The sequence below is a fragment of the Rhipicephalus microplus genome, chromosome 5, assembly GCF_043290135.1.
Source record: "Rhipicephalus microplus isolate Deutch F79 chromosome 5, USDA_Rmic, whole genome shotgun sequence".
Taxonomy (NCBI): domain Eukaryota; kingdom Metazoa; phylum Arthropoda; class Arachnida; order Ixodida; family Ixodidae; genus Rhipicephalus; species Rhipicephalus microplus.
Window position 1 is genome coordinate 173824088 of NC_134704.1, and position 26790 is coordinate 173850877.

Below are 26790 nucleotides of genomic sequence, written 5' to 3' on the forward strand. Positions count from 1 at the left end.
AGAGACGTTAGTCTTGACTCTCGAGGCACCGGTGAGATTCGAACTCATAATCTTTTGTTTACTAGACAGGCGCTTTAACCAACTAAGCCACGGCGCCTGCGCAGCGCCTTGTTCGGGCAGTGACACCATCAAAAGTATTTCGAAATAAACTTAGAAAACAAAAAACTGGAGAGACGTTAGTCTGGACTCCCGAGGCACCGGTGAGATTCGAACTCACGATTTCCTGTTTACTAGACAGGCGCTTTAACTAACTAAGCCACAGCGCCTGCGCAGCGTCTTGTTCAGGCAGTGACACCATCAGAAGTATTTCGAACTATACTTCGAAAACAAAAAAACTAGAGAGACGTTAGTCTTGACTCTCGAGGCACCGGTGAGATTCGAACTCATGATCTCCTGTTTACTAGAAAGGCGCTTTAACTAACTAAGCCACAGCGCCTGCACAGCGTTTTGTTCAGGCAGTGACACCATCAGAAGTATTTCGAACTAAACTTCGAAAACAAAAGTACTGAAAGTTGGGCGAGTTGGTACTCGATCATGACTTCTTTGTGCAAAGACGTACACGGACACAAGGAAAAGAGGCAAACAACACGGGCGCCCGTGTTGTTTGCCTCTTTTCCTTGTGTCCGTGTACGTGTTTGCGCAAAGAAGTCATGAATGTTCGAAAACAAAAAACTAGAGAGACGTTAGTCTTGACTCCCGAGGCACCGGTGAGATTCGAACTCACGATCTCCTGTTTACTAGACAGGCGCTTTACCTAACTAAGCCACGGCGCCTGCGCAGCGTCTTGTTCAGGCAGTGACACCATCAGAAGTATTTCGAACTAAACTTCGAAAACAAAAAACTAGAGAGACGTTTGTCTTGACTCTCGAGGCACCGGTGAGATTCGAACTCATGATCTCCTGTTTACTAGACCGGCGCTTTAACCAACTAAGCCACGGCGCCTGCGCAGCCTGTTGTTCAGGCAGTGACACCATCAAAAGTATTTCGAACTAAACTTCGAAAACAAAAAATTACAGAGAAATTTGTCTTGTCTCTCGAGGTACTGGTGAGATTCGAGCTCACTATCTCCTGTTTACTAGACAGGTGAGATAACGAACTAAGGCACGGTGACTGCGCAGCATCTTCTTCAGGCAGTGATATCATCAAAAAGCATTTTAAATTATACTTCAAAAACAATAAAACTAGTAAGACGTTTGTCTTGACTCTAGAGGCACAGGTGAGATTCGAACTCACGATCTTCCTCTTACTAGACAGGCGCTCTAACTAACTAAGCCACAGCGCCTGCGCCGCATCTTGTTCAGGCAGTGACACCATCAGAATTATTTCGAACTAAACTTCGAAAACAAAAAACTAGAGAGACGTTTGTCTTGACTCTCGAGGCACCGGTGAGATTCGAACTCATGATCTCCTGTTTACTAGACAGGCGCTTTAACCATCTAAGCCACGGCGCCTCCGCAGCGTCTTGTTCAGGCAGTGACACCATCAGAAGTATTTCGAACTAAACTTCGAAAACAAAAAACTAGAGAGACGTTTGTCTTGACTCTCGAGGCACCGGTGAGATTCGAACTCACGATCTCCGGTTTACTAGACAGGCGCTTTAACCAAATAAGCCACGGCGCCTGCGCAGCGTCTTGTTCAGGCAGTGACACCATTAGAAGTATTTCGAACAATACTTCGAAAACAAAAAAAACTAGAGAGACGTTAGTCTTTACTCTCGAGGCACCGGTGAGATTCGAACTCACGATCTCCTGTTTGCTGGACAGGCGCTTTAACCAACTAAGCCACGGCGCCCGCGCAGCGTCTTGTTCAGGCAGTGACACCATCAGAAGCATTTAGAACTAAACTTCGAAAACAAAAAACTAGACAGACGTTTGCCTTGACTCTCGTGGCACCGGTGAGATTCGAACAAATGATCTCCTGTTTACTAGACATGCGCTTTAACCATCTAAGCCACGGCGCCTGCGCAGCGTCTTGTTCAGGGAGTGACACCAACAGAAGTATTTCGAAGTAAACTTCGAAAACAAAAAACTCGAGAGCCGTTTGTCTTGACTCTCGAGGCACCGGTGAGAATCGAACTCACGATCTCTTGTTTACTAGACAGGCGCTTTAACTAACTGAGCCACAGCTCCTGCGCAGCGCCTTGTTCAGTCAGTGACACCATCAGAAGTATTTCGAACTAAACTTCGAAAACAAAAAAACTAGAGAGACGTTTGTCTTGACTCTCGAGGCACCGGTGAGATTTGAACTCATGATGTCCTGTTTACTAGACAGGCGCTTTAACCAACTAAGCCACGGCGCCTGCGCAGCGTCTTGCTCAGGCATTGACACCATCAGAAGTATTTCGAACTAAACTTCGAAAACAAAAAACTAGAGAGACGTTTGTCTTGACTCTCGAGGCACTGGTGAGATTCGAACTCACGATCTCCTGTTTACTAGACAGGCGCTTTAACTAAAGAAGCATCGGCGCCTGCGCAGCGTCTTGTTAAGGCAGTGACACCATCAGAAGTATTTCGACCTAAACTTCGAAAACAAAAAACTAGAGAGAGGTTTGTCTTTACTCTCGAGGCACCGGTGAGATTCGAACTCACGATTTCTTGTTTACTAGGCAGGCACTTTAACCAACTAAGCCATAGCGCCTGCGCGGCGTCTCGTTGAGGCAGTGACACCATTAGAAGTATTTCGAACTATACTTCGAAAAGAAAAAATTACAAAGAAATTTGTCTTGTCTCTCGAGGTACCGGTGAGATTCGAGCTCACTATCTCCTGTTTACTAGACAGGTGAGATTACAAACTAAGACACGGTGACTGCGCAGCATCTTCTTCAGACAGTGACACCATTAAAAGCATTTTAAATTACACTTCAAAAACAAAACAAACTAGAGAGAGGTTTGTCTTGACTCTCGAGGCACCGGTGAGATTCGAACTCACGATCTCCTGTTTACTAGACAGGCGCTTTAACTAGAGAAGCCACGGCGCCTGCGCAGCGTTTTGTTCAGGCAGTGACACCATCAGAAGTGTTTGGAACTATACTTCGAAAACAAAAAACTAGAGAGACGTTAGTCTTCACACTCGAGGCACCGGTGAGATTCGAACTCACGATCTCCTGTTCACTAGACAGGCGCTTTAACCAACTAAGCCACCTCGCCTGCGCAGCGTCTTGTTAAGGCAGTCACATCATCAGAAGAATTTTGAACTAAGCATCGAAAACAAAAAACTAGAGAGACGGTTGCCTTGACTCTCGAGGCACCGGTGAGATTCGAACTCATGATCTCCTGTTTACTAGACAGGCGCTTTAACCGACTAAGCCATGGCGCCTGCGCAGCGTTTTGTTCAGGCAGTGACACCATCAGAAGTATTTCGAACTAAACTTCGAAAACAAAAGTACTGAAAGTTGGGCGAGTTCGTACTCGATCATGACTTCTTTGCGCAAACACGTACACGGACACAAGGAAAAGAGGCAAACAACACGGGCGCCCGTGTTGTTTGCCTCTTTTCCTTGTGTCCGTGTACGTGTTTGCGCAAAGAAGTCATGAATGTTCGAAAACAAAAAACTAGAGAGACGTTAATCTTGACTCCCGAGGCACCGGTGAGATTCGAACTCACGATCTCCTGTTTACTAGACAGGCGCTTTACCTAACTAAGCCACGGCGCCTGCGCAGCGTCTTGTTCAGGCAGTGACACCATCAGAAGTATTTCGAACTAAACTTCGAAAACAAAAAAACTAGAGAGACGTTTGTCTTGACTCTCGAGGCACCGGTGAGATTCGAACTCACGATCTCCTGTTTACTAGACCGGCGCTTTAACCAACTAAGCCACGGCGCCTGCGCAGCCTGTTGTTCAGGCAGTGACACCATCAGAAGTATTTCGAACTATACTTCGAAAACAAAAAACTAGAGAGACGTTAGTCTTGACTCTCGAGGCACCGGTGAGATTCGAACTCACGATCTCCTGTTTACTAGACAGGACTAAGCCACGGTGCCTGCGCAGCGTTTTGTTCAGGCAGTGACACCATCAGAAGTATTTCGAACTAAACTTCGAAAACAAAAGTACTGAAAGTTGGGCGAGTTGGTACTCGATCATGAATCCTTTGCGCAAAGACGTACACGGACACAACGAAAAGAGGCAAACAACGCGGGCGCCCGTGTTGTTTGCCTCTTTTCCTTGTGTCCGTGTACGTGTTTGCGCAAAAAAGTCATGAATGTTCGAAAACAAAAAACTAGAGAGACGTCAGTCTTGACTCCCGAGGCACCGGTGAGATTCGACCTCACGATCTCCTGTTTACCAGACAGGCGCTTTAACTAACTAAGCCACGGCGTCTGCAGCGTCTTGTTCAGGCAGTGACACCATCAGAAGTATTTCGAACTATACTTCGAAAACAAAAAACTAGAGAGACGTTAGTCTTGACTCTCGAGGCACCGGTGAGATTCGAACTCATAATCTTTTGTTTACTAGACAGGCGCTTTAACCAACTAAGCCACGGCGCCTGCGCAGCGCCTTGTTCGGGCAGTGACACCATCAAAAGTATTTCGAAATAAACTTAGAAAACAAAAAACTGGAGAGACGTTAGTCTGGACTCCCGAGGCACCGGTGAGATTCGAACTCACGATTTCCTGTTTACTAGACAGGCGCTTTAACTAAGCCACAGTGCCTGCGCAGCGTCTTGTTCAGGCAGTGACACCATCAGAAGTATTTCGAACTATACTTCGAAAACAAAAAACTAGAGAGACGTTAGTCTTGACTCTCGAGGCACCGGTGAGATTCGAACTCATGATCTCCTGTTTACTAGAAAGGCGCTTTAACTAACTAAGCCACAGCGCCTGCGCAGCGTTTTGTTCAGGCAGTGACACCATCAGAAGTATTTCGAACTAAACTTCGAAAACAAAAGTACTGAAAGTTGGGCGAGTTGGTACTTGATCATGACTTCTTTGTGCAAAGACGTACACGGACACAATAAAAAGAGGCAAACAACACGGGCGCCCGTGTTGTTTGCCTCTTTTGCTTGTGTCCATGTACGTGTTTGCGCAAAAAAGTCATGAATATTCGAAAACAAAAACTAGAGAGACGTTAGTCTTGACTCTCGAGGCACCGGTGAGATTCTAACTTATGATCTCCTGTTTACTAGAAAGGCGCTTTAACCAACTAAGCCAGGGCGCCTGCGCAGCGTCTTGTTCAGGCAGTGACACCATCAGAAGTATTTCGAACTAAACTTCGAAAACAAAAGTACTGAAAGTTGGGCGAGTTGGTACTCGATCATGACTTCTTTGTGCAAAGACGTACACGGACACAAGGAAAAGAGGCAAACAACACGGGCGCCCGTGTTGTTTGCATCTTTTCCTTGTGTCCGTGTACGTGTTTGCGCAAAGAAGTCATGAATGTTCGAAAACAAAAAAACTAGAGAGACGTTAGTCTTGACTCCCGAGGCACCGGTGAGATTCGAACTCACGATCTCCTGTTTACTAGACAGGCCCTTTACCTAACTAAGCCACGGCGCCTGCGCAGCGTCTTGTTCAGGCAGTGACACCATCAGAAGTATTTCGAACTAAACTTCGAAAACAAAAAAACTAGAGAGACGTTTGTCTTGACTCTCGAGGCACCGGTGAGATTCGAACTCATGATCTCCTGTTTACTAGACCGGCGCTTTAACCAACTAAGCCACGGCGCCTGCGCAGCCTGTTGTTCAGGCAGTGACACCATCAAAAGTATTTCGAACTAAACTTCGAAAACAAAAAATTACAGAGAAATTTGTCTTGTCTCTCGAGGTACTGGTGAGATTCGAGCTCACTATCTCCTGTTTACTAGACAGGTGAGATAACGAACTAAGGCACGGTGACTGCGCAGCATCTTCTTCAGGCAGTGATATCATTAAAAGCATTTTAAATTATACTTCAAAAACAATAAAACTAGTAAGACGTTTGTCTTGACTCTAGAGGCACAGGTGAGATTCGAACTCACGATCTTCCTCTTACTAGACAGGCGCTCTAACTAACTAAGCCACAGCGCCTGCGCCGCATCTTGTTCAGGCAGTGACACCATCAGAATTATTTCGAACTAAACTTCGAAAACAAAAAACTAGAGAGACGTTTGTCTTGACTCTCGAGGCACCGGTGAGATTCGAACTCATGATCTCCTGTTTACTAGACAGGCGCTTTAACCATCTAAGCCACGGCGCCTCCGCAGCGTCGTGTTCAGGCAGTGACACCATCAGAAGTATTTCGAACTAAACTTCGAAAACAAAAAACTAGAGAGACGTTTGTCTTGACTCTCGAGGCACCGGTGAGATTCGAACTCACGATCTCCCGTTTACTAGACAGGCGCTTTAACCAAATAAGCCACGGCGCCTGCGCAGCGTCTTGTTCAGGCAGTGACACCATTAGAAGTATTTCGAACAATACTTCGAAAACAAAAAAAACTAGAGAGACGTTAGTCTTTACTCTCGAGGCACCGGTGAGATTCGAACTCACGATCTCCTGTTTGCTGGACAGGCGCTTTAACCAACTAAGCCACGGCGCCCGCGCAGCGTCTTGTTCAGGCAGTGACACCATCAGAAGCATTTAGAACTAAACTTCGAAAACAAAAAACTAGACAGACGTTTGTCTTGACTCTCGTGGCACCGGTGAGATTCGAACAAATGATCTCCTGTTTACTAGACATGCGCTTTAACCATCTAAGCCACGGCGCCTGCGCAGCGTCTTGTTCAGGGAGTGACACCAACAGAAGTATTTCGAAGTAAACTTCGAAAACAAAAAACTCGAGAGCCGTTTGTCTTGACTCTCGAGGCACCGGTGAGATTCGAACTCACGATCTCTTGTTTACTAGACAGGCGCTTTAACTAACTGAGCCACAGCGCCTGCGCAGCGCCTTGTTCAGTCAGTGACAACATCAGAAGTATTTCGAACTAAACTTCGAAAACAAAAAAACTAGAGAGACGTTTGTCTTGACTCTCGAGGCACCGGTGAGATTTGAACTCATGATGTCCTGTTTACTAGACAGGCGCTTTAACTAAAGAAGCATCGGCGCCTGCGCAGCGTCTTGTTCAGGCAGTGACACCATCAGAAGTATTTCGAACTAAACTTCGAAAACAAAAAACTAGAGAGACGTTTGTCTTGACTCTCGAGGCACTGGTGAGATTCGAACTCACGATCTCCTGTTTACTAGACAGGCGCTTTAACTAAAGAAGCATCGGCGCCTGCGCAGCGTCTTGTTCAGGCAGTGACACCATCAAAAGTATTTCGAACTAAACTTCGAAAACAAAAAACTAGAGAGAGGTTTGTCTTTACTCTCGAGGCACCGGTGAGATTCGAACTCACGATTTCTTGTTTACTAGGCAGGCACTTCAACCAACTAAGCCATAGCGCCTGCGCGGCGTCTCGTTGAGGCAGTGACACCATTAGAAGTATTTCGAACTATACTTCGAAAACAAAAAATTACAAAGAAATTTGTCTTGTCTCTCGAGGTACCGGTGAGATTCGAGCTCACTATCTCCTGTTTACTAGACAGGTGAGATTACAAACTAAGACACGGTGACTGCGCAGCATCTTCTTCAGGCAGTGACACCATTAGAAGCATTTTAAATTACACTTCAAAAACAAAAAAACTAGAGAGAGGTTTGTCTTGACTCTCGAGGCACCGGTGAGATTCGAACTCACGATCTCCTGTTTACTAGACAGGCGCTTTAACTAGAGAAGCCACGGCGCCTGCGCAGCGTTTTGTTCAGGCAGTGACACCATCAGAAGTATTTGGAACTACACTTCGAAAACAAAAAACTAGAGAGACGTTAGTCTTCACACTCGAGGCACCGGTGAGATTCGAACTCACGATCTCCTGTTCACTAGGCAGGCGCTTTAACCAACTAAGCCACCGCGCCTGCGCAGCGTCTTGTTAAGGCAGTCACATCATCAGAAGAATTTTGAACTAAAATCGAAAACAAAAAACTAGAGAGACGGTTGCCTTGACTCTCGTGGCACCGGTGAGATTCGAACAAATGATCTCCTGTTTACTAGACATGCGCTTTAACCATCTAAGCCACGGCGCCTGCGCAGCGTCTTGTTCAGGGAGTGACACCAACAGAAGTATTTCGAAGTAAACTTCGAAAACAAAAAACTCGAGAGCCGTTTGTCTTGACTCTCGAGGCACCGGTGAGATTCGAACTCACGATCTCTTGTTTACTAGACAGGCGCTTTAACTAACTGAGCCACAGCTCCTGCGCAGCGCCTTGTTCAGTCAGTGACACCATCAGAAGTATTTCGAACTAAACTTCGAAAACAAAAAAACTAGAGAGACGTTTGTCTTGACTCTCGAGGCACCGGTGAGATTTGAACTCATGATGTCCTGTTTACTAGACAGGCGCTTTAACCAACTAAGCCACGGCGCCTGCGCAGCGTCTTGCTCAGGCAGTGACACCATCAGAAGTATTTCGAACTAAACTTCGAAAACAAAAAACTAGAGAGACGTTTGTCTTGACTCTCGAGGCACTGGTGAGATTCGAACTCACGATCTCCTGTTTACTAGACAGGCGCTTTAACTAAAGAAGCATCGGCGCCTGCGCAGCGTCTTGTTAAGGCAGTGACACCATCAGAAGTATTTCGACCTAAACTTCGAAAACAAAAAACTAGAGAGAGGTTTGTCTTTACTCTCGAGGCACCGGTGAGATTCGAACTCACGATTTCTTGTTTACTAGGCAGGCACTTTAACCAACTAAGCCATAGCGCCTGCGCGGCGTCTCGTTGAGGCAGTGACACCATTAGAAGTATTTCGAACTATACTTCGAAAAGAAAAAATTACAAAGAAATTTGTCTTGTCTCTCGAGGTACCGGTGAGATTCGAGCTCACTATCTCCTGTTTACTAGACAGGTGAGATTACAAACTAAGACACGGTGACTGCGCAGCATCTTCTTCAGACAGTGACACCATTAAAAGCATTTTAAATTACACTTCAAAAACAAAACAAACTAGAGAGAGGTTTGTCTTGACTCTCGAGGCACCGGTGAGATTCGAACTCACGATCTCCTGTTTACTAGACAGGCGCTTTAACTAGAGAAGCCACGGCGCCTGCGCAGCGTTTTGTTCAGGCAGTGACACCATCAGAAGTGTTTGGAACTATACTTCGAAAACAAAAAACTAGAGAGACGTTAGTCTTCACACTCGAGGCACCGGTGAGATTCGAACTCACGATCTCCTGTTCACTAGACAGGCGCTTTAACCAACTAAGCCACCTCGCCTGCGCAGCGTCTTGTTAAGGCAGTCACATCATCAGAAGAATTTTGAACTAAGCATCGAAAACAAAAAACTAGAGAGACGGTTGCCTTGACTCTCGAGGCACCGGTGAGATTCGAACTCATGATCTCCTGTTTACTAGACAGGCGCTTTAACCGACTAAGCCATGGCGCCTGCGCAGCGTTTTGTTCAGGCAGTGACACCATCAGAAGTATTTCGAACTAAACTTCGAAAACAAAAGTACTGAAAGTTGGGCGAGTTCGTACTCGATCATGACTTCTTTGCGCAAACACGTACACGGACACAAGGAAAAGAGGCAAACAACACGGGCGCCCGTGTTGTTTGCCTCTTTTCCTTGTGTGCGTGTACGTGTTTGCGCAAAGAAGTCATGAATGTTCGAAAACAAAAAACTAGAGAGACGTTAATCTTGACTCCCGAGGCACCGGTGAGATTCGAACTCACGATCTCCTGTTTACTAGACAGGCGCTTTACCTAACTAAGCCACGGCGCCTGCGCAGCGTCTTGTTCAGGCAGTGACACCATCAGAAGTATTTCGAACTAAACTTCGAAAACAAAAAAACTAGAGAGACGTTTGTCTTGACTCTCGAGGCACCGGTGAGATTCGAACTCACGATCTCCTGTTTACTAGACCGGCGCTTTAACCAACTAAGCCACGGCGCCTGCGCAGCCTGTTGTTCAGGCAGTGACACCATCAGAAGTATTTCGAACTATACTTCGAAAACAAAAAACTAGAGAGACGTTAGTCTTGACTCTCGAGGCACCGGTGAGATTCGAACTCACGATCTCCTGTTTACTAGACAGGACTAAGCCACGGTGCCTGCGCAGCGTTTTGTTCAGGCAGTGACACCATCAGAAGTATTTCGAACTAAACTTCGAAAACAAAAGTACTGAAAGTTGGGCGAGTTGGTACTCGATCATGAATCCTTTGCGCAAAGACGTACATGGACACAACGAAAAGAGGCAAACAACGCGGGCGCCCGTGTTGTTTGCCTCTTTTCCTTGTGTCCGTGTACGTGTTTGCGCAAAAAAGTCATGAATGTTCGAAAACAAAAAACTAGAGAGACGTCAGTCTTGACTCCCGAGGCACCGGTGAGATTCGACCTCACGATCTCCTGTTTACCAGACAGGCGCTTTAACTAACTAAGCCACGGCGTCTGCAGCGTCTTGTTCAGGCAGTGACACCATCAGAAGTATTTCGAACTATACTTCGAAAACAAAAAACTAGAGAGACGTTAGTCTTGACTCTCGAGGCACCGGTGAGATTCGAACTCATAATCTTTTGTTTACTAGACAGGCGCTTTAACCAACTAAGCCACGGCGCCTGCGCAGCGCCTTGTTCGGGCAGTGACACCATCAAAAGTATTTCGAAATAAACTTGGAAAACAAAAAACTGGAGAGACGTTAGTCTTGACTCTCGAGGCACCGGTGAGATTCGAACTCATGATCTCCTGTTTACTAGAAAGGCGCTTTAACTAACTAAGCCACAGCGCCTGCGCAGCGTTTTGTTCAGGCAGTGACACCATCAGAAGTATTTCGAACTAAACTTCGAAAACAAAAGTACTGAAAGTTGGGCGAGTTGGTACTTGATCATGACTTCTTTGTGCAAAGACGTACACGGACACAATAAAAAGAGGCAAACAACACGGGCGCCCGTGTTGTTTGCCTCTTTTGCTTGTGTCCATGTACGTGTTTGCGCAAAAAAGTCATGAATATTCGAAAACAAAAACTAGAGAGACGTTAGTCTTGACTCTCGAGGCACCGGTGAGATTCTAACTTATGATCTCCTGTTTACTAGAAAGGCGCTTTAACCAACTAAGCCAGGGCGCCTGCGCAGCGTCTTGTTCAGGCAGTGACACCATCAGAAGTATTTCGAACTAAACTTCGAAAACAAAAGTACTGAAAGTTGGGCGAGTTGGTACTCGATCATGACTTCTTTGTGCAAAGACGTACACGGACACAAGGAAAAGAGGCAAACAACACGGGCGCCCGTGTTGTTTGCATCTTTTCCTTGTGTCCGTGTACGTGTTTGCGCAAAGAAGTCATGAATGTTCGAAAACAAAAAAACTAGAGAGACGTTAGTCTTGACTCCCGAGGCACCGGTGAGATTCGAACTCACGATCTCCTGTTTACTAGACAGGCCCTTTACCTAACTAAGCCACGGCGCCTGCGCAGCGTCTTGTTCAGGCAGTGACACCATCAGAAGTATTTCGAACTAAACTTCGAAAACAAAAAACTAGAGAGACGTTTGTCTTGACTCTCGAGGCACCGGTGAGATTCGAACTCATGATCTCCTGTTTACTAGACCGGCGCTTTAACCAACTAAGCCACGGCGCCTGCGCAGCCTGTTGTTCAGGCAGTGACACCATCAAAAGTATTTCGAACTAAACTTCGAAAACAAAAAATTACAGAGAAATTTGTCTTGTCTCTCGAGGTACTGGTGAGATTCGAGCTCACTATCTCCTGTTTACTAGACAGGTGAGATAACGAACTAAGGCACGGTGACTGCGCAGCATCTTCTTCAGGCAGTGATATCATTAAAAGCATTTTAAATTATACTTCAAAAACAATAAAACTAGTAAGACGTTTGTCTTGACTCTAGAGGCACAGGTGAGATTCGAACTCACGATCTTCCTCTTACTAGACAGGCGCTCTAACTAACTAAGCCACAGCGCCTGCGCCGCATCTTGTTCAGGCAGTGACACCATCAGAATTATTTCGAACTAAACTTCGAAAACAAAAAACTAGAGAGACGTTTGTCTTGACTCTCGAGGCACCGGTGAGATTCGAACTCATGATCTCCTGTTTACTAGACAGGCGCTTTAACCATCTAAGCCACGGCGCCTCCGCAGCGTCTTGTTCAGGCAGTGACACCATCAGAAGTATTTCGAACTAAACTTCGAAAACAAAAAACTAGAGAGACGTTTGTCTTGACTCTCGAGGCACCGGTGAGATTCGAACTCACGATCTCCCGTTTACTAGACAGGCGCTTTAACCAAATAAGCCACGGCGCCTGCGCAGCGTCTTGTTCAGGCAGTGACACCATTAGAAGTATTTCGAACAATACTTCGAAAACAAAAAAAACTAGAGAGACGTTAGTCTTTACTCTCGAGGCACCGGTGAGATTCGAACTCACGATCTCCTGTTTGCTGGACAGGCGCTTTAACCAACTAAGCCACGGCGCCCGCGCAGCGTCTTGTTCAGGCAGTGACACCATCAGAAGCATTTAGAACTAAACTTCGAAAACAAAAAACTAGACAGCCGTTTGTCTTGACTCTCGTGGCACCGGTGAGATTCGAACAAATGATCTCCTGTTTACTAGACATGCGCTTTAACCATCTAAGCCACGGCGCCTGCGCAGCGTCTTGTTCAGGGAGTGACACCAACAGAAGTATTTCGAAGTAAACTTCGAAAACAAAAAACTCGAGAGCCGTTTGTCTTGACTCTCGAGGCACCGGTGAGATTCGAACTCACGATCTCTTGTTTACTAGACAGGCGCTTTAACTAACTGAGCCACAGCGCCTGCGCAGCGCCTTGTTCAGTCAGTGACAACATCAGAAGTATTTCGAACTAAACTTCGAAAACAAAAAAACTAGAGAGACGTTTGTCTTGACTCTCGAGGCACCGGTGAGATTTGAACTCATGATGTCCTGTTTACTAGACAGGCGCTTTAACTAAAGAAGCATCGGCGCCTGCGCAGCGTCTTGTTCAGGCAGTGACACCATCAGAAGTATTTCGAACTAAACTTCGAAAACAAAAAACTAGAGAGACGTTTGTCTTGACTCTCGAGGCACTGGTGAGATTCGAACTCACGATCTCCTGTTTACTAGACAGGCGCTTTAACTAAAGAAGCATCGGCGCCTGCGCAGCGTCTTGTTCAGGCAGTGACACCATCAGAAGTATTTCGAACTAAACTTCGAAAACAAAAAACTAGAGAGAGGTTTGTCTTTACTCTCGAGGCACCGGTGAGATTCGAACTCACGATTTCTTGTTTACTAGGCAGGCACTTCAACCAACTAAGCCATAGCGCCTGCGCGGCGTCTCGTTGAGGCAGTGACACCATTAGAAGTATTTCGAACTATACTTCGAAAACAAAAAATTACAAAGAAATTTGTCTTGTCTCTCGAGGTACCGGTGAGATTCGAGCTCACTATCTCCTGTTTACTAGACAGGTGAGATTACAAACTAAGACACGGTGACTGCGCAGCATCTTCTTCAGGCAGTGACACCATTAGAAGCATTTTAAATTACACTTCAAAAACAAAAAAACTAGAGAGAGGTTTGTCTTGACTCTCGAGGCACCGGTGAGATTCGAACTCACGATCTCCTGTTTACTAGACAGGCGCTTTAACTAGAGAAGCCACGGCGCCTGCGCAGCGTTTTGTTCAGGCAGTGACACCATCAGAAGTATTTGAAACTACACTTCGAAAACAAAAAACTAGAGAGACGTTAGTCTTCACACTCGAGGCACCGGTGAGATTCGAACTCACGATCTCCTGTTCACTAGGCAGGCGCTTTAACCAACTAAGCCACCGCGCCTGCGCAGCGTCTTGTTAAGGCAGTCACATCATCAGAAGAATTTTGAACTAAAATCGAAAACAAAAAACTAGAGAGACGGTTGCCTTGACTCTCGAGGCACCGGTGAGATTCGAACTCATGATCTCCTGTTTACTAGACAGGCGCTTTAACCAACTAAGCCACGGCGCCTGCGCAGCGATTTGTTCAGGCAGTGACACCATCAGAAGTATTTCGAACTAAACTTTGAAAACAAAAGTACTGAAAGTTGGGCGAGTTGGTACTCGATCATGACTTCTTTGCGCAAAGACGTACACGGACACAAGAAAAAAAGGCAAACAACACGGGCGCCCGTGTTGTTTGCCTCTTTTGCTTGTGTTCATGTACGTGTTTGCGCAAAAAAGTCATGAATATTCGAAAACAAAAACTAGAGAGACGTTAGTCTTGACTCTCGAGGCACCGGTGATATTCGAACTCACAATCTCCTGTATACTAGACAGGCGGTTTAACCAACTAAGCCACGGCGCCTGCGCAGCGTCTTGTGCAGGCAGTGACACCATCAGAAGTATTTCGAACTAAACTTCGAAAACAAAAGTACTGAAAGTTGGGCGAGTTCGTACTCGATCATGACTTCTTTGCGCAAACACGTACACGGACACAAGGAAAATAGGCAAACAACACGGGCGCCCGTGTTGTTTGCCTCTTTTCCTTGTGTCCGTGTACGTGTTTGCGCAAAGAAGTCATGAATGTTCGAAAACAAAAAAATAGAGAGACGTTAATCTTGACTCCCGAGGCACCGGTGAGATTCGAACTCACGATCTCCTGTTTACTAGACAGGCGCTTTACCTAACTAAGCCACGGCGCCTGCGCAGCGTCTTGTTCAGGCAGTGACACCATCAGAAGTATTTCGAACTAAACTTCGAAAACAAAAACTAAAGAGTCGTTTGTCTTGACTCTCGAGGCACCGGTGAGATTCGAACTCATGATCTCCTGTTTACTAGACCGGCGCTTTAACCAACTAAGCCACGGCGCCTGCGCAGCCTGTTGTTCAGGCAGTGACACCATCAGAAGTATTTCGAACTAAACTTCGAAAACAAAAAATTACAGAGAAATTTGTCTTGTCTCTCGAGGTACTGGTGAGATTCGAGCTCACTATCTCCTGTTTACTAGACAGGTGAGATAACTAACTAAGACACGGTGACTGCGCAGCATCTTCTTCAGGCAGTGATATCATTAAAAGCATTTTAAATTATACTTCAAAAACAAAAAAAAACAAGTAAGACGTTCGTCTTGACTCTCGAGGCACAGGTGAGATTCGAACTCACGATCTTCCTCTTACTAGACATGCGCTTTAACCAACTAAGCCACGGCGCCTGCGCAGCGTCTTGTTCAGGCAGTGACACCAACAGAAGTATTTCGAAGTAAACTTCGAAAACAAAAAACTAGAGAGCCGTTTGTCTTGACTCTCGAGGCACCGGTGAGATTCGAACTCACGATCTCTTGTTTACTAGACAGGCGCTTTAACTAACTGAGCCACGGCGCCTGCGCAGCGCCTTGTTCAGTCAGTGACACCATCAGAAGTATTTCGAACTAAACTTCGAAAACAAAAAAACTAGAGAGACGTTTGTCTTGACTCTCGAGGCACCGGTGAGATTCGAACTCATGATGTCCTGTTTACTAGACAGGCGCTTTAACCAACTAAGCCACGGCGGCTGCGCAGCGTCTAGCTCAGGCAGTGACACCATCAGAAGGATTTCGAACTAAACTTCGAAAACAAAAAACTAGAGAGACGTTTGTCTTGACTCTCGAGGCACCGGTGAGATTCGAACTCACGATCTCCTGTTTACTAGACAGGCAATTTAACTAAAGAAGCATCGGCGCCTGCGCAGCGTCTTGTTCAGGCAGTGACACCATCAGAAGTATTTCGAACTAAACTTCGAAAACAAAAAACTAGAGAGACGTTTGTCTTTACTCTCGAGGCACCGGTGAGATTCGAACTCACGATTTCTTGTTTACTAGGCAGGCACTTTAACCAACTAAGCCATAGCGCCTGCGCGGCGTCTCGTTGAGGCAGTGACACCATTAGAAGTATTTCGAACTATACTTCGAAAACAAAAAATAACAAAGAAATTTGTCTTGTCTCTCGAGGTACCGGTGAGATTCGAGCTCACTATCTCCTGTTTACTAGACAGGTGAGATTACAAACTAAGACACGGTGACTGCGCAGCATCTTCTTCAGACAGTGACACCATTAGAAGCATTTTAAATTACACTTCAAAAACAAAACAAACTAGAGAGAGGTTTGTCTTGACTCTCGAGGCACCGGTGAGATTCGAACTCACGATCTCCTGTTTACTAGACAGGCGCTTTAACTAGAGAAGCCACGGCGCCTGCGCAGCGTTTTGTTCAGGCAGTGACACCATCAGAAGTGTTTGAAACTATACTTCGAAAACAAAAAACTAGAGAGACGTTAGTCTTCACACTCGAGGCACCGGTGAGATTCGAACTCATGATCTCCTGTTCACTAGACAGGCGCTTTAACCAACTAAGCCACCTCGCCTGCGCAGCGTCTTGTTAAGGCAGTCACATCATCAGAAGAATTTTGAACTAAGCATCGAAAACAAAAAACTAGAGAGACGGTTGCCTTGACTCTCGAGGCACCGGTGAGATTCGAACTCATGATCTCCTGTTTACTAGACAGGCGCTTTAACCAACTAAGCCACGGCGCCTGCGCAGCGTTTTGTTCAGGCAGTGACACCATCAGAAGTATTTCGAACTAAACTTCGAAAACAAAAGTACTGAAAGTTGGGCGAGTTCGTACTCGATCATGACTTCTTTGCGCAAACACGTACACGGACACAAGGAAAAGAGGCAAACAACACGGGCGCCCGTGTTGGTTGCCTCTTTTCCTTGTGTCCGTGTACGTGTTTGCGCAAAGAAGTCATGAATGTTTGAAAACAAAAAACTAGAGAGACGTCAGTCTTGACTCCCGAGGCACCGGTGAGATTCGACCTCACGATCTCCTGTTTACCAGACAGGCGCTTTAACTAACTAAGCCACGGCGTCTGCAGCGTCTTGTTCAGGCAGTGACACCATCAGAAGTATTTCGAACTATACTTCGAAAACAAAAAACTAGAGAGACGTTAGTCTTGACTCTCGAGGCACCGGTGAGATTCGAACTCATAATCTTTTGTTTACTAGACAGGCGCTTTAACCAACTAAGCCACGGCGCCTGCGCAGCGCCTTGTTCGGGCAGTGACACCATCAAAAGTATTTCGAAATAAACTTAGAAAACAAAAAACTGGAGAGACGTTAGTCTGGACTCCCGAGGCACCGGTGAGATTCGAACTCACGATTTCCTGTTTACTAGACAGGCGCTTTAACTAACTAAGCCACAGCGCCTGTGCAGCGTCTTGTTCAGGCAGTGACACCATCAGAATAATTTCGAACTAAACTTCGAAAACAAAAAACTAGAGAGACGTTTGTCTTGACTCTCGAGGCACCGGTGAGATTCGAACTCATGATCTCCTGTTTACTAGACAGGCGCTTTAACCATCTAAGCCACGGCGCCTCCGCAGCGTCTTGTTCAGGCAGTGACACCATCAGAAGTATTTCGAACTAAACTTCGAAAACAAAAAACTAGAGAGACGTTTGTCTTGACTCTCGAGGCACCGGTGAGATTCGAACTCACGATCTCCCGTTTACTAGACAGGCGCTTTAACCAAATAAGCCACGGCGCCTGCGCAGCGTCTTGTTCAGGCAGTGACACCATTAGAAGTATTTCGAACAATACTTCGAAAACAAAAAAAACTAGAGAGACGTTAGTCTTTACTCTCGAGGCACCGGTGAGATTCGAACTCACGATCTCCTGTTTGCTGGACAGGCGCTTTAACCAACTAAGCCACGGCGCCCGCGCAGCGTCTTGTTCAGGCAGTGACACCATCAGAAGCATTTAGAACTAAACTTCGAAAACAAAAAACTAGACAGACGTTTGTCTTGACTCTCGTGGCACCGGTGAGATTCGAACAAATGATCTCCTGTTTACTAGACATGCGCTTTAACCATCTAAGCCACGGCGCCTGCGCAGCGTCTTGTTCAGGGAGTGACACCAACAGAAGTATTTCGAAGTAAACTTCGAAAACAAAAAACTCGAGAGCCGTTTGTCTTGACTCTCGAGGCACCGGTGAGATTCGAACTCACGATCTCTTGTTTACTAGACAGGCGCTTTAACTAACTGAGCCACAGCGCCTGCGCAGCGCCTTGTTCAGTCAGTGACAACATCAGAAGTATTTCGAACTAAACTTCGAAAACAAAAAAACTAGAGAGACGTTTGTCTTGACTCTCGAGGCACCGGTGAGATTTGAACTCATGATGTCCTGTTTACTAGACAGGCGCTTTAACTAAAGAAGCATCGGCGCCTGCGCAGCGTCTTGTTCAGGCAGTGACACCATCAGAAGTATTTCGAACTAAACTTCGAAAACAAAAAACTAGAGAGACGTTTGTCTTGACTCTCGAGGCACTGGTGAGATTCGAACTCACGATCTCCTGTTTACTAGACAGGCGCTTTAACTAAAGAAGCATCGGCGCCTGCGCAGCGTCTTGTTCAGGCAGTGACACCATCAGAAGTATTTCGAACTAAACTTCGAAAACAAAAAACTGGAGAGAGGTTTGTCTTTACTCTCGAGGCACCGGTGAGATTCGAACTCACGATTTCTTGTTTACTAGGCAGGCACTTCAACCAACTAAGCCATAGCGCCTGCGCGGCGTCTCGTTGAGGCAGTGACACCATTAGAAGTATTTCGAACTATACTTCGAAAACAAAAAATTACAAAGAAATTTGTCTTGTCTCTCGAGGTACCGGTGAGATTCGAGCTCACTATCTCCTGTTTACTAGACAGGTGAGATTACAAACTAAGACACGGTGACTGCGCAGCATCTTCTTCAGGCAGTGACACCATTAGAAGCATTTTAAATTACACTTCAAAAACAAAAAAACTAGAGAGAGGTTTGTCTTGACTCTCGAGGCACCGGTGAGATTCGAACTCACGATCTCCTGTTTACTAGACAGGCGCTTTAACTAGAGAAGCCACGGCGCCTGCGCAGCGTTTTGTTCAGGCAGTGACACCATCAGAAGTATTTGGAACTACACTTCGAAAACAAAAAACTAGAGAGACGTTAGTCTTCACACTCGAGGCACCGGTGAGATTCGAACTCACGATCTCCTGTTCACTAGACAGGCGCTTTAACCAACTAAGCCACCGCGCCTGCGCAGCGTCTTGTTAAGGCAGTCACATCATCAGAAGAATTTTGAACTAAAATCGAAAACAAAAAACTAGAGAGACGGTTGCCTTGACTCTCGAGGCACCGGTGAGATTCGAACTCATGATCTCCTGTTTACTAGACAGGCGCTTTAACCAACTAAGCCACGGCGCCTGCGCAGCGATTTGTTCAGGCAGTGACACCATCAGAAGTATTTCGAACTAAACTTTGAAAACAAAAGTACTGAAAGTTGGGCGAGTTGGTACTCGATCATGACTTCTTTGCGCAAAGACGTACACGGACACAAGAAAAAAAGGCAAACAACACGGGCGCCCGTGTTGTTTGCCTCTTTTGCTTGTGTTCATGTACATGTTTGCGCAAAAAAGTCATGAATATTCGAAAACAAAAACTAGAGAGACGTTAGTCTTGACTCTCGAGGCACCGGTGATATTCGAACTCACAATCTCCTGTATACTAGACAGGCGGTTTAACCAACTAAGCCACGGCGCCTGCGCAGCGTCTTGTTCAGGCAGTGACACCATCAGAAGTATTTCGAACTAAACTTCGAAAACAAAAGTACTGAAAGTTGGGCGAGTTCGTACTCGATCATGACTTCTTTGCGCAAACACGTACACGGACACAAGGAAAATAGGCAAACAACACGGGCGCCCGTGTTGTTTGCCTCTTTTCCTTGTGTCCGTGTACGTGTTTGCGCAAAGAAGTCATGAATGTTCGAAAACAAAAAAATAGAGAGACGTTAATCTTGACTCCCGAGGCACCGGTGAGATTCGAACTCACGATCTCCTGTTTACTAGACAGGCGCTTTACCTAACTAAGCCACGGCGCCTGCGCAGCGTCTTGTTCAGGCAGTGACACCATCAGAAGTATTTCGAACTAAACTTCGAAAACAAAAACTAAAGAGTCGTTTGTCTTGACTCTCGAGGCACCGGTGAGATTCGAACTCATGATCTCCTGTTTACTAGACCGGCGCTTTAACCAACTAAGCCACGGCGCCTGCGCAGCCTGTTGTTCAGGCAGTGACACCATCAGAAGTATTTCGAACTAAACTTCGAAAACAAAAAATGACAGAGAAATTTGTCTTGTCTCTCGAGGTACTGGTGAGATTCGAGCTCACTATCTCCTGTTTACTAGACAGGTGAGATAACGAACTAAGACACGGTGACTGCGCAGCATCTTCTTCAGGCAGTGATATCATTAAAAGCATTTTAAATTATACTTCAAAAACAAAAAAAAACAAGTAAGACGTTAGTCTTGACTCTCGAGGCACAGGTGAGATTCGAACTCACGATCTTCCTCTTACTAGACATGCGCTTTAACCAACTAAGCCACGGCGCCTGCGCAGCGTCTTGTTCAGGCAGTGACACCAACAGAAGTATTTCGAAGTAAACTTCGAAAACAAAAAACTAGACAGCCGTTTGTCTTGACTCTCGAGGCACCGGTGAGATTCGAACTCACGATCTCTTGTTTACTAGACAGGCGCTTTAACTAACTGAGCCACGGCGCCTGCGCAGCGCCTTGTTCAGTCAGTGACACCATCAGAAGTATTTCGAACTAAACTTCGAAAACAAAAAAAACTAGAGAGACGTTTGTCTTGACTCTCGAGGCACCGGTGAGATTCGAACTCATGATGTCCTGTTTACTAGACAGGCGCTTTAACCAACTAAGCCACGGCGGCTGCGCAGCGTCTAGCTCAGGCAGTGACACCATCAGAAGGATTTCGAACTAAACTTCGAAAACAAAAAACTAGAGAGACGTTTGTCTTGACTCTCGAGGCACCGGTGAGATTCGAACTCACGATCTCCTGTTTACTAGACAGGCAATTTAACTAAAGAAGCATCGGCGCCTGCGCAGCGTCTTGTTCAGGCAGTGACACCATCAGAAGTATTTCGAACTAAACTTCGAAAACAAAAAACTAGAGAGACGTTTGTCTTTACTCTCGAGGCACCGGTGAGATTCGAACTCACGATTTCTTGTTTACTAGGCAGGCACTTTAACCAACTAAGCCATAGCGCCTGCGCGGCGTCTCGTTGAGGCAGTGACACCATTAGAAGTATTTCGAACTATACTTCGAAAACAAAAAATAACAAAGAAATTTGTCTTGTCTCTCGAGGTACCGGTGAGATTCGAGCTCACTATCTCCTGTTTACTAGACAGGTGAGATTACAAACTAAGACACGGTGACTGCGCAGCATCTTCTTCAGACAGTGACACCATTAGAAGCATTTTAAATTACACTTCAAAAACAAAACAAACTAGAGAGAGGTTTGTCTTGACTCTCGAGGCACCGGTGAGATTCGAACTCACGATCTCCTGTTTACTAGACAGGCGCTTTAACTAGAGAAGCCACGGCGCCTGCGCAGCGTTTTGTTCAGGCAGTGACACCATCAGAAGTGTTTGAAACTATACTTCGAAAACAAAAAACTAGAGAGACGTTAGTCTTCACACTCGAGGCACCGGTGAGATTCGAACTCATGATCTCCTGTTCACTAGACAGGCGCTTTAACCAACTAAGCCACCTCGCCTGCGCAGCGTCTTGTTAAGGCAGTCACATCATCAGAAGAATTTTGAACTAAGCATCGAAAACAAAAAACTAGAGAGACGGTTGCCTTGACTCTCGAGGCACCGGTGAGATTCGAACTCATGATCTCCTGTTTACTAGACAGGCGCTTTAACCAACTAAGCCACGGCGCCTGCGCAGCGTTTTGTTCAGGCAGTGACACCATCAGAAGTATTTCGAACTAAACTTCGAAAACAAAAGTACTGAAAGTTGGGCGAGTTCGTACTCGATCATGACTTCTTTGCGCAAACACGTACACGGACACAAGGAAAAGAGGCAAACAACACGGGCGCCCGTGTTGGTTGCCTCTTTTCCTTGTGTCCGTGTACGTGTTTGCGCAAAGAAGTCATGAATGTTTGAAAACAAAAAACTAGAGAGACGTCAGTCTTGACTCCCGAGGCACCGGTGAGATTCGACCTCACGATCTCCTGTTTACCAGACAGGCGCTTTAACTAACTAAGCCACGGCGTCTGCAGCGTCTTGTTCAGGCAGTGACACCATCAGAAGTATTTCGAACTATACTTCGAAAACAAAAAACTAGAGAGACGTTAGTCTTGACTCACGAGGCACCGGTGAGATTCGAACTCATAATCTTTTGTTTACTAGACAGGCGCTTTAACCAACTAAGCCACGGCGCCTGCGCAGCGCCTTGTTCGGGCAGTGACACCATCAAAAGTATTTCGAAATAAACTTAGAAAACAAAAAACTGGAAAGACGTTAGTCTGGACTCCCGAGGCACCGGTGAGATTCGAACTCACGATTTCCTGTTTACTAGACAGGCGCTTTAACTAACTAAGCCACAGCGCCTGTGCAGCGTCTTGTTCAGGCAGTGACACCATCAGAAGTATTTCGAACTATACTTCGAAAACAAAAAACTAGAGAGACGTTAGTCTTGACTCTCGAGGCACCGGTGAGATTCGAACTCATGATCTCCTGTTTACTAGACCGGCGCTTTAACCAACTAAGCCACTGCGCCTGCGCAGCCTGTTGTTCAGGCAGTGACACCATCAGAAGTATTTCGAACTAAACTTCGAAAACAAAAAATTACAGAGAAATTTGTCTTGTCTCTCGAGGTACTGGTGAGATTCGAGCTCACTATCTCCTGTTTACTAGACAGGTGAGATAACGAACTAAGGCACGGTGACTGCGCAGCATCTTCTTCAGGCAGTGATATCATTAAAAGCATTTTAAATTATACTTCAAAAACAATGAAACTAGTAAGACGTTTGTCTTGACTCTAGAGGCACAGGTGAGATTCGAACTCACGATCTTCCTCTTACTAGACAGGCGCTCTAACTAACTAAGCCACGGCGCCCGCGCAGCGTCTTGTTCAGGCAGTGACACCATCAGAAGCATTTAGAACTAAACTTCGAAAACAAAAAACTAGACAGACGTTTGTCTTGACTCTCGTGGCACCGGTGAGATTCGAACAAATGATCTCCTGTTTACTAGACATGCGCTTTAACCATCTAAGCCACGGCGCCTGCGCAGCGTCTTGTTCAGGGAGTGACACCAACAGAAGTATTTCGAAGTAAACTTCGAAAACAAAAAACTCGAGAGCCGTTTGTCTTGACTCTCGAGGCACCGGTGAGATTCGAACTCACTATCTCTTGTTTACTAGACAGGCGCTTTAACTAACTGAGCCACGGCGCCTGCGCAGCGCCTTGTTCAGTCAGTGACACCATCAGAAGTATTTCGAACTAAACTTCGAAAACAAAAAAACTAGAGAGACGTTTGTCTTGACTCTCGAGGCACCGGTGAGATTTGAACTCATGATGTCCTGTTTACTAGACAGGCGCTTTAACCAACTAAGCCACGGCGCCTGCGCAGCGTCTTGCTCAGGCAGTGACACCATCAGAAGTATTTCGAACTAAACTTCGAAAACAAAAAACTAGAGAGACGTTTGTCTTGACTCTCGAGGTACTGGTGAGATTCGAACTCACGATCTCCTGTTTACTAGACAGGCGCTTTAACTAAAGAAGCATCGGCGCCTGCGCAGCGTCTTGTTCAGACAGTGACACCATCAGAAGTATTTCGAACTAAACTTCGAAAACAAAAAACTAGAGAGAGGTTTGTCTTTACTCTCGAGGCACCGGTGAGATTCGAACTCACGATTTCTTGTTTACTAGGCAGGCACTTTAACCAACTAAGCCATAGCGCCTGCGCGGCGTCTCGTTGAGGCAGTGACACCATTAGAAGTATTTCGAACTATACTTCGAAAACAAAAAATTACAAAGAAATTTGTCTTGTCTCTCGAGGTACCGGTGAGATTCGAGCTCACTATCTCCTGTTTACTAGACAGGTGAGATTACAAACTAAGACACGGTGACTGCGCAGCATCTTCTTCAGGCAGTGACACCATTAGAAGCATTTTAAATTACACTTCAAAAACAAAAAAACTAGAGAGAGGTTTGTCTTGACTCTCGAGGCACCGGTGAGATTCGAACTCACGATCTCCTGTTTACTAGACAGGCGCTTTAACTAGAGAAGCCACGGCGCCTGCGCAGCGTTTTGTTCAGGCAGTGACACCATCAGAAGTATTTGGAACTATACTTCGAAAACAAAAAACTAGAGAGACGTTAGTCTTCACACTCGAGGCACCGGTGAGATTCGAACTCACGAACTCCTGTTCACTAGACAGGCGCTTTAACCAACTAAGCCACCGCGCCTGCGCAGCGTCTTGTTAAGGCAGTCACATCATCAGAAGAATTTTGAACTAAGCATCGAAAACAAAAAACTAGAGAGACGGTTGCCTTGACTCTCGAGGCACCGGTGAGATTCGAACTCATGATCTCCTGTTTACTAGACAGGCGCTTTAACCAACTAAGCCACGGCGCCTGCGCAGCGATTTGTTCAGGCAGTGACACCATCAGAAGTATTTCGAACTAAACTTTGAAAACAAAAGCACTGAAAGTTGGGCGAGTTGGTACTCGATCATGACTTCTTTGCGCAAAGACGTACACGGACACAAGAAAAAAAGGCAAACAACACGGGCGCCCGTGTTGTTTGCCTCTTTTGCTTGTGTCAATGTACGTGTTTGCGCAAAAAAGTCATGAATATTCGAAAACAAAAACTAGAGAGACGTTAGTCTTGACTCTCGAGGCACCGGTGATATTCGAACTCACAATCTCCTGTATACTAGACAGGCGGTTTAACCAACTAAGCCACGGCGCCTGCGCAGCGTCTTGTTCAGGCAGTGACACCATCAGAAGTATTTCGAACTAAACTTCGAAAACAAAAGTACTGAAAGTTGGGCGAGTTCGTACTCGATCATGACTTCTTTGCGCAAACACGTACACGGACACAAGGAAAAGAGGCAAACAACACGGGCGCCCGTGTTGTTTGCCTCTTTTCCTTGTGTCCGTGTACGTGTTTGCGCAAAGAAGTCATGAATGTTCGAAAACAAAAAACTAGAGAGACGTTAATCTTGACTCCCGAGGCACCGGTGAGATTCGAACTCACGATCTCCTGTTTACTAGACAGGCGCTTTACCTAACTAAGCCACGGCGCCTGCGCAGCGTCTTGTTCAGGCAGTGACACCATCAGAAGTATTTCGAACTAAACTTCGAAAACAAAAACTAGAGAGACGTTTGTCTTGACTCTCGAGGCACCGGTGAGATTCGAACTCATGATCTCCTGTTTACTAGACCGGCGCTTTAACCAACTAAGCCACGGCGCCTGCGCAGCCTGTTGTTCAGGCAGTGACACCATCAGAAGTATTTCGAACTAAACTTCGAAAACAAAAAATTACAGAGAAATTTGTCTTGTCTCTCGAGGTACTGGTGAGATTCGAGCTCACTATCTCCTGTTTACTAGACAGGTGAGATAACGAACTAAGACACGGTGACTGCGCAGCATCTTCTTCAGGCAGTGATATCATTAAAAGTATTTTAAATTATACTTCAAAAACAAAAAAACTAGTAAGCCGTTCGTCTTGACTCTCGAGGCACAGGTGAGATTCGAACTCACGATCTTCCTCTTACTAGACATGCGCTTTAACCAACTAAGCCACGGCGCCTGCGCAGCGTCTTGTTCAGGCAGTGACACCAACAGAAGTATTTCGAAGTAAACTTCGAAAACAAAAAACTAGAGAGCCGTTTGTCTTGACTCTCGAGGCACCGGTGAGATTCGAACTCACGATCTCTTGTTTACTAGACAGGCGCTTTAACTAACTGAGCCACGGGGCCTGCGCAGCGCCTTGTTCAGTCAGTGACAACATCAGAAGTATTTCGAACTAAACTTCGAAAACAAAAAAACTAGAGAGACGTTTGTCTTGACTCTCGAGGCACCGGTGAGATTCGAACTCATGATGTCCTGTTTACTAGACAGGCGCTTTAACCAACTAAGCCACGGCGGCTGCGCAGCGTCTAGCTCAGGCAGTGACACCATCAGAAGTGTTTCGAACTAAACTTCGAAAACAAAAAACTAGAGAGACGTTTGTCTTGACTCTCGAGGCACCGGTGAGATTCGAACTCACGATCTCCTGTTTACTAGACAGGCGCTTTAACTAAAGAAGCATCGGCGCCTGCGCAGCGTCTTGTTCAGGCAGTGACACCATCAGAAGTATTTCGAACTAAACTTCGAAAACAAAAAACTAGAGAGACGTTTGTCTTGACTCTCGGGGCACCGGTGAGCTTCGAACTCACGATCTCCGGTTTACTAGACAGGCGCTTGAACCAAATAAGCCACGGCGCCTGCGCAGCGTCTTGTTCAGGCAGTGACACCATCAGAAGTATTTCGAACTAAACTTCGAAAACAAAATTACTGAAAGTTGGGCGAGTTCGTACTCGATCATGACTTCTTTGCGCAAACACGTACACGGACACAAGGAAAAGAGGCAAACAACACGGGCGCCCGTGTTGTTTGCCTCTTTTCCTTGTGTCTGTGTACGTGTTTGCGCAAAGAAGTCATGAATGTTCAAAAACAAAAACTAGTGAGACGATAGTCTTGACTCCCGAGGCACCATTGAGATTCGAACTCACGATCTCCTGTTTACTAGACAGGCGCTTTAACTAACTAAGCCACAGCGCCTGCACAGCGTCTTGTTCAGGCAGTGACACCATCAGAAGTATTTCGAACTATACTTCGAAAACAAAAAACTATAGAGACGTTAGTCTTGACTCTCGAGGCACCGGTGAGATTCGAACTCACGATCTCCTGTTTACTAGACAGGACTAAGGCACGGTGCCTGTGCAGCGTTTTGTTCA

The 26790-nt window shown here is 46.0% G+C and overlaps 28 non-coding genes across 28 annotated transcripts; all 28 read right to left on the reverse strand.

Moving 5' to 3' along the window:
• Positions 1-699: 699 nt before the first annotated feature.
• On the reverse strand, positions 700-773 carry TRNAT-AGU (transfer RNA threonine (anticodon AGU)). The gene has a single exon. It is a non-coding gene; the product is annotated as a tRNA-Thr (tRNA).
• Positions 774-1377: 604 nt separating this feature from the next.
• On the reverse strand, positions 1378-1451 carry TRNAT-AGU (transfer RNA threonine (anticodon AGU)). Its single transcript has one exon. It is a non-coding gene; the product is annotated as a tRNA-Thr (tRNA).
• Positions 1452-1717: 266 nt separating this feature from the next.
• Positions 1718-1791, reverse strand: TRNAA-AGC (transfer RNA alanine (anticodon AGC)). The gene has a single exon. It is a non-coding gene; the product is annotated as a tRNA-Ala (tRNA).
• A 434-nt stretch (positions 1792-2225) lies between these two features.
• Positions 2226-2299, reverse strand: TRNAT-AGU (transfer RNA threonine (anticodon AGU)). Its single transcript has one exon. It is a non-coding gene; the product is annotated as a tRNA-Thr (tRNA).
• A 1279-nt stretch (positions 2300-3578) lies between these two features.
• Positions 3579-3652, reverse strand: TRNAT-AGU (transfer RNA threonine (anticodon AGU)). Its single transcript has one exon. It is a non-coding gene; the product is annotated as a tRNA-Thr (tRNA).
• A 96-nt stretch (positions 3653-3748) lies between these two features.
• TRNAT-AGU (transfer RNA threonine (anticodon AGU)) lies at positions 3749-3822 on the reverse strand. Its single transcript has one exon. It is a non-coding gene; the product is annotated as a tRNA-Thr (tRNA).
• A 2274-nt stretch (positions 3823-6096) lies between these two features.
• On the reverse strand, positions 6097-6170 carry TRNAT-AGU (transfer RNA threonine (anticodon AGU)). The gene has a single exon. It is a non-coding gene; the product is annotated as a tRNA-Thr (tRNA).
• A 266-nt stretch (positions 6171-6436) lies between these two features.
• TRNAA-AGC (transfer RNA alanine (anticodon AGC)) lies at positions 6437-6510 on the reverse strand. Its single transcript has one exon. It is a non-coding gene; the product is annotated as a tRNA-Ala (tRNA).
• Positions 6511-7790: 1280 nt separating this feature from the next.
• TRNAT-AGU (transfer RNA threonine (anticodon AGU)) lies at positions 7791-7864 on the reverse strand. Its single transcript has one exon. It is a non-coding gene; the product is annotated as a tRNA-Thr (tRNA).
• Positions 7865-8297: 433 nt separating this feature from the next.
• TRNAT-AGU (transfer RNA threonine (anticodon AGU)) lies at positions 8298-8371 on the reverse strand. The gene has a single exon. It is a non-coding gene; the product is annotated as a tRNA-Thr (tRNA).
• A 1279-nt stretch (positions 8372-9650) lies between these two features.
• Positions 9651-9724, reverse strand: TRNAT-AGU (transfer RNA threonine (anticodon AGU)). The gene has a single exon. It is a non-coding gene; the product is annotated as a tRNA-Thr (tRNA).
• A 96-nt stretch (positions 9725-9820) lies between these two features.
• TRNAT-AGU (transfer RNA threonine (anticodon AGU)) lies at positions 9821-9894 on the reverse strand. The gene has a single exon. It is a non-coding gene; the product is annotated as a tRNA-Thr (tRNA).
• Positions 9895-12002: 2108 nt separating this feature from the next.
• TRNAT-AGU (transfer RNA threonine (anticodon AGU)) lies at positions 12003-12076 on the reverse strand. Its single transcript has one exon. It is a non-coding gene; the product is annotated as a tRNA-Thr (tRNA).
• Positions 12077-12342: 266 nt separating this feature from the next.
• Positions 12343-12416, reverse strand: TRNAA-AGC (transfer RNA alanine (anticodon AGC)). The gene has a single exon. It is a non-coding gene; the product is annotated as a tRNA-Ala (tRNA).
• Positions 12417-13696: 1280 nt separating this feature from the next.
• TRNAT-AGU (transfer RNA threonine (anticodon AGU)) lies at positions 13697-13770 on the reverse strand. The gene has a single exon. It is a non-coding gene; the product is annotated as a tRNA-Thr (tRNA).
• Positions 13771-13864: 94 nt separating this feature from the next.
• TRNAT-AGU (transfer RNA threonine (anticodon AGU)) lies at positions 13865-13938 on the reverse strand. The gene has a single exon. It is a non-coding gene; the product is annotated as a tRNA-Thr (tRNA).
• A 599-nt stretch (positions 13939-14537) lies between these two features.
• Positions 14538-14611, reverse strand: TRNAT-AGU (transfer RNA threonine (anticodon AGU)). The gene has a single exon. It is a non-coding gene; the product is annotated as a tRNA-Thr (tRNA).
• A 1790-nt stretch (positions 14612-16401) lies between these two features.
• TRNAT-AGU (transfer RNA threonine (anticodon AGU)) lies at positions 16402-16475 on the reverse strand. Its single transcript has one exon. It is a non-coding gene; the product is annotated as a tRNA-Thr (tRNA).
• Positions 16476-17243: 768 nt separating this feature from the next.
• On the reverse strand, positions 17244-17317 carry TRNAT-AGU (transfer RNA threonine (anticodon AGU)). Its single transcript has one exon. It is a non-coding gene; the product is annotated as a tRNA-Thr (tRNA).
• A 266-nt stretch (positions 17318-17583) lies between these two features.
• Positions 17584-17657, reverse strand: TRNAA-AGC (transfer RNA alanine (anticodon AGC)). The gene has a single exon. It is a non-coding gene; the product is annotated as a tRNA-Ala (tRNA).
• A 1280-nt stretch (positions 17658-18937) lies between these two features.
• On the reverse strand, positions 18938-19011 carry TRNAT-AGU (transfer RNA threonine (anticodon AGU)). The gene has a single exon. It is a non-coding gene; the product is annotated as a tRNA-Thr (tRNA).
• Positions 19012-19105: 94 nt separating this feature from the next.
• Positions 19106-19179, reverse strand: TRNAT-AGU (transfer RNA threonine (anticodon AGU)). Its single transcript has one exon. It is a non-coding gene; the product is annotated as a tRNA-Thr (tRNA).
• A 599-nt stretch (positions 19180-19778) lies between these two features.
• On the reverse strand, positions 19779-19852 carry TRNAT-AGU (transfer RNA threonine (anticodon AGU)). The gene has a single exon. It is a non-coding gene; the product is annotated as a tRNA-Thr (tRNA).
• Positions 19853-21643: 1791 nt separating this feature from the next.
• Positions 21644-21717, reverse strand: TRNAT-AGU (transfer RNA threonine (anticodon AGU)). Its single transcript has one exon. It is a non-coding gene; the product is annotated as a tRNA-Thr (tRNA).
• Positions 21718-23332: 1615 nt separating this feature from the next.
• Positions 23333-23406, reverse strand: TRNAT-AGU (transfer RNA threonine (anticodon AGU)). The gene has a single exon. It is a non-coding gene; the product is annotated as a tRNA-Thr (tRNA).
• A 772-nt stretch (positions 23407-24178) lies between these two features.
• Positions 24179-24252, reverse strand: TRNAT-AGU (transfer RNA threonine (anticodon AGU)). The gene has a single exon. It is a non-coding gene; the product is annotated as a tRNA-Thr (tRNA).
• Positions 24253-24347: 95 nt separating this feature from the next.
• On the reverse strand, positions 24348-24421 carry TRNAT-AGU (transfer RNA threonine (anticodon AGU)). The gene has a single exon. It is a non-coding gene; the product is annotated as a tRNA-Thr (tRNA).
• Positions 24422-25020: 599 nt separating this feature from the next.
• Positions 25021-25094, reverse strand: TRNAT-AGU (transfer RNA threonine (anticodon AGU)). Its single transcript has one exon. It is a non-coding gene; the product is annotated as a tRNA-Thr (tRNA).
• Between the last annotated feature and the right edge of the window lie 1696 nt (positions 25095-26790).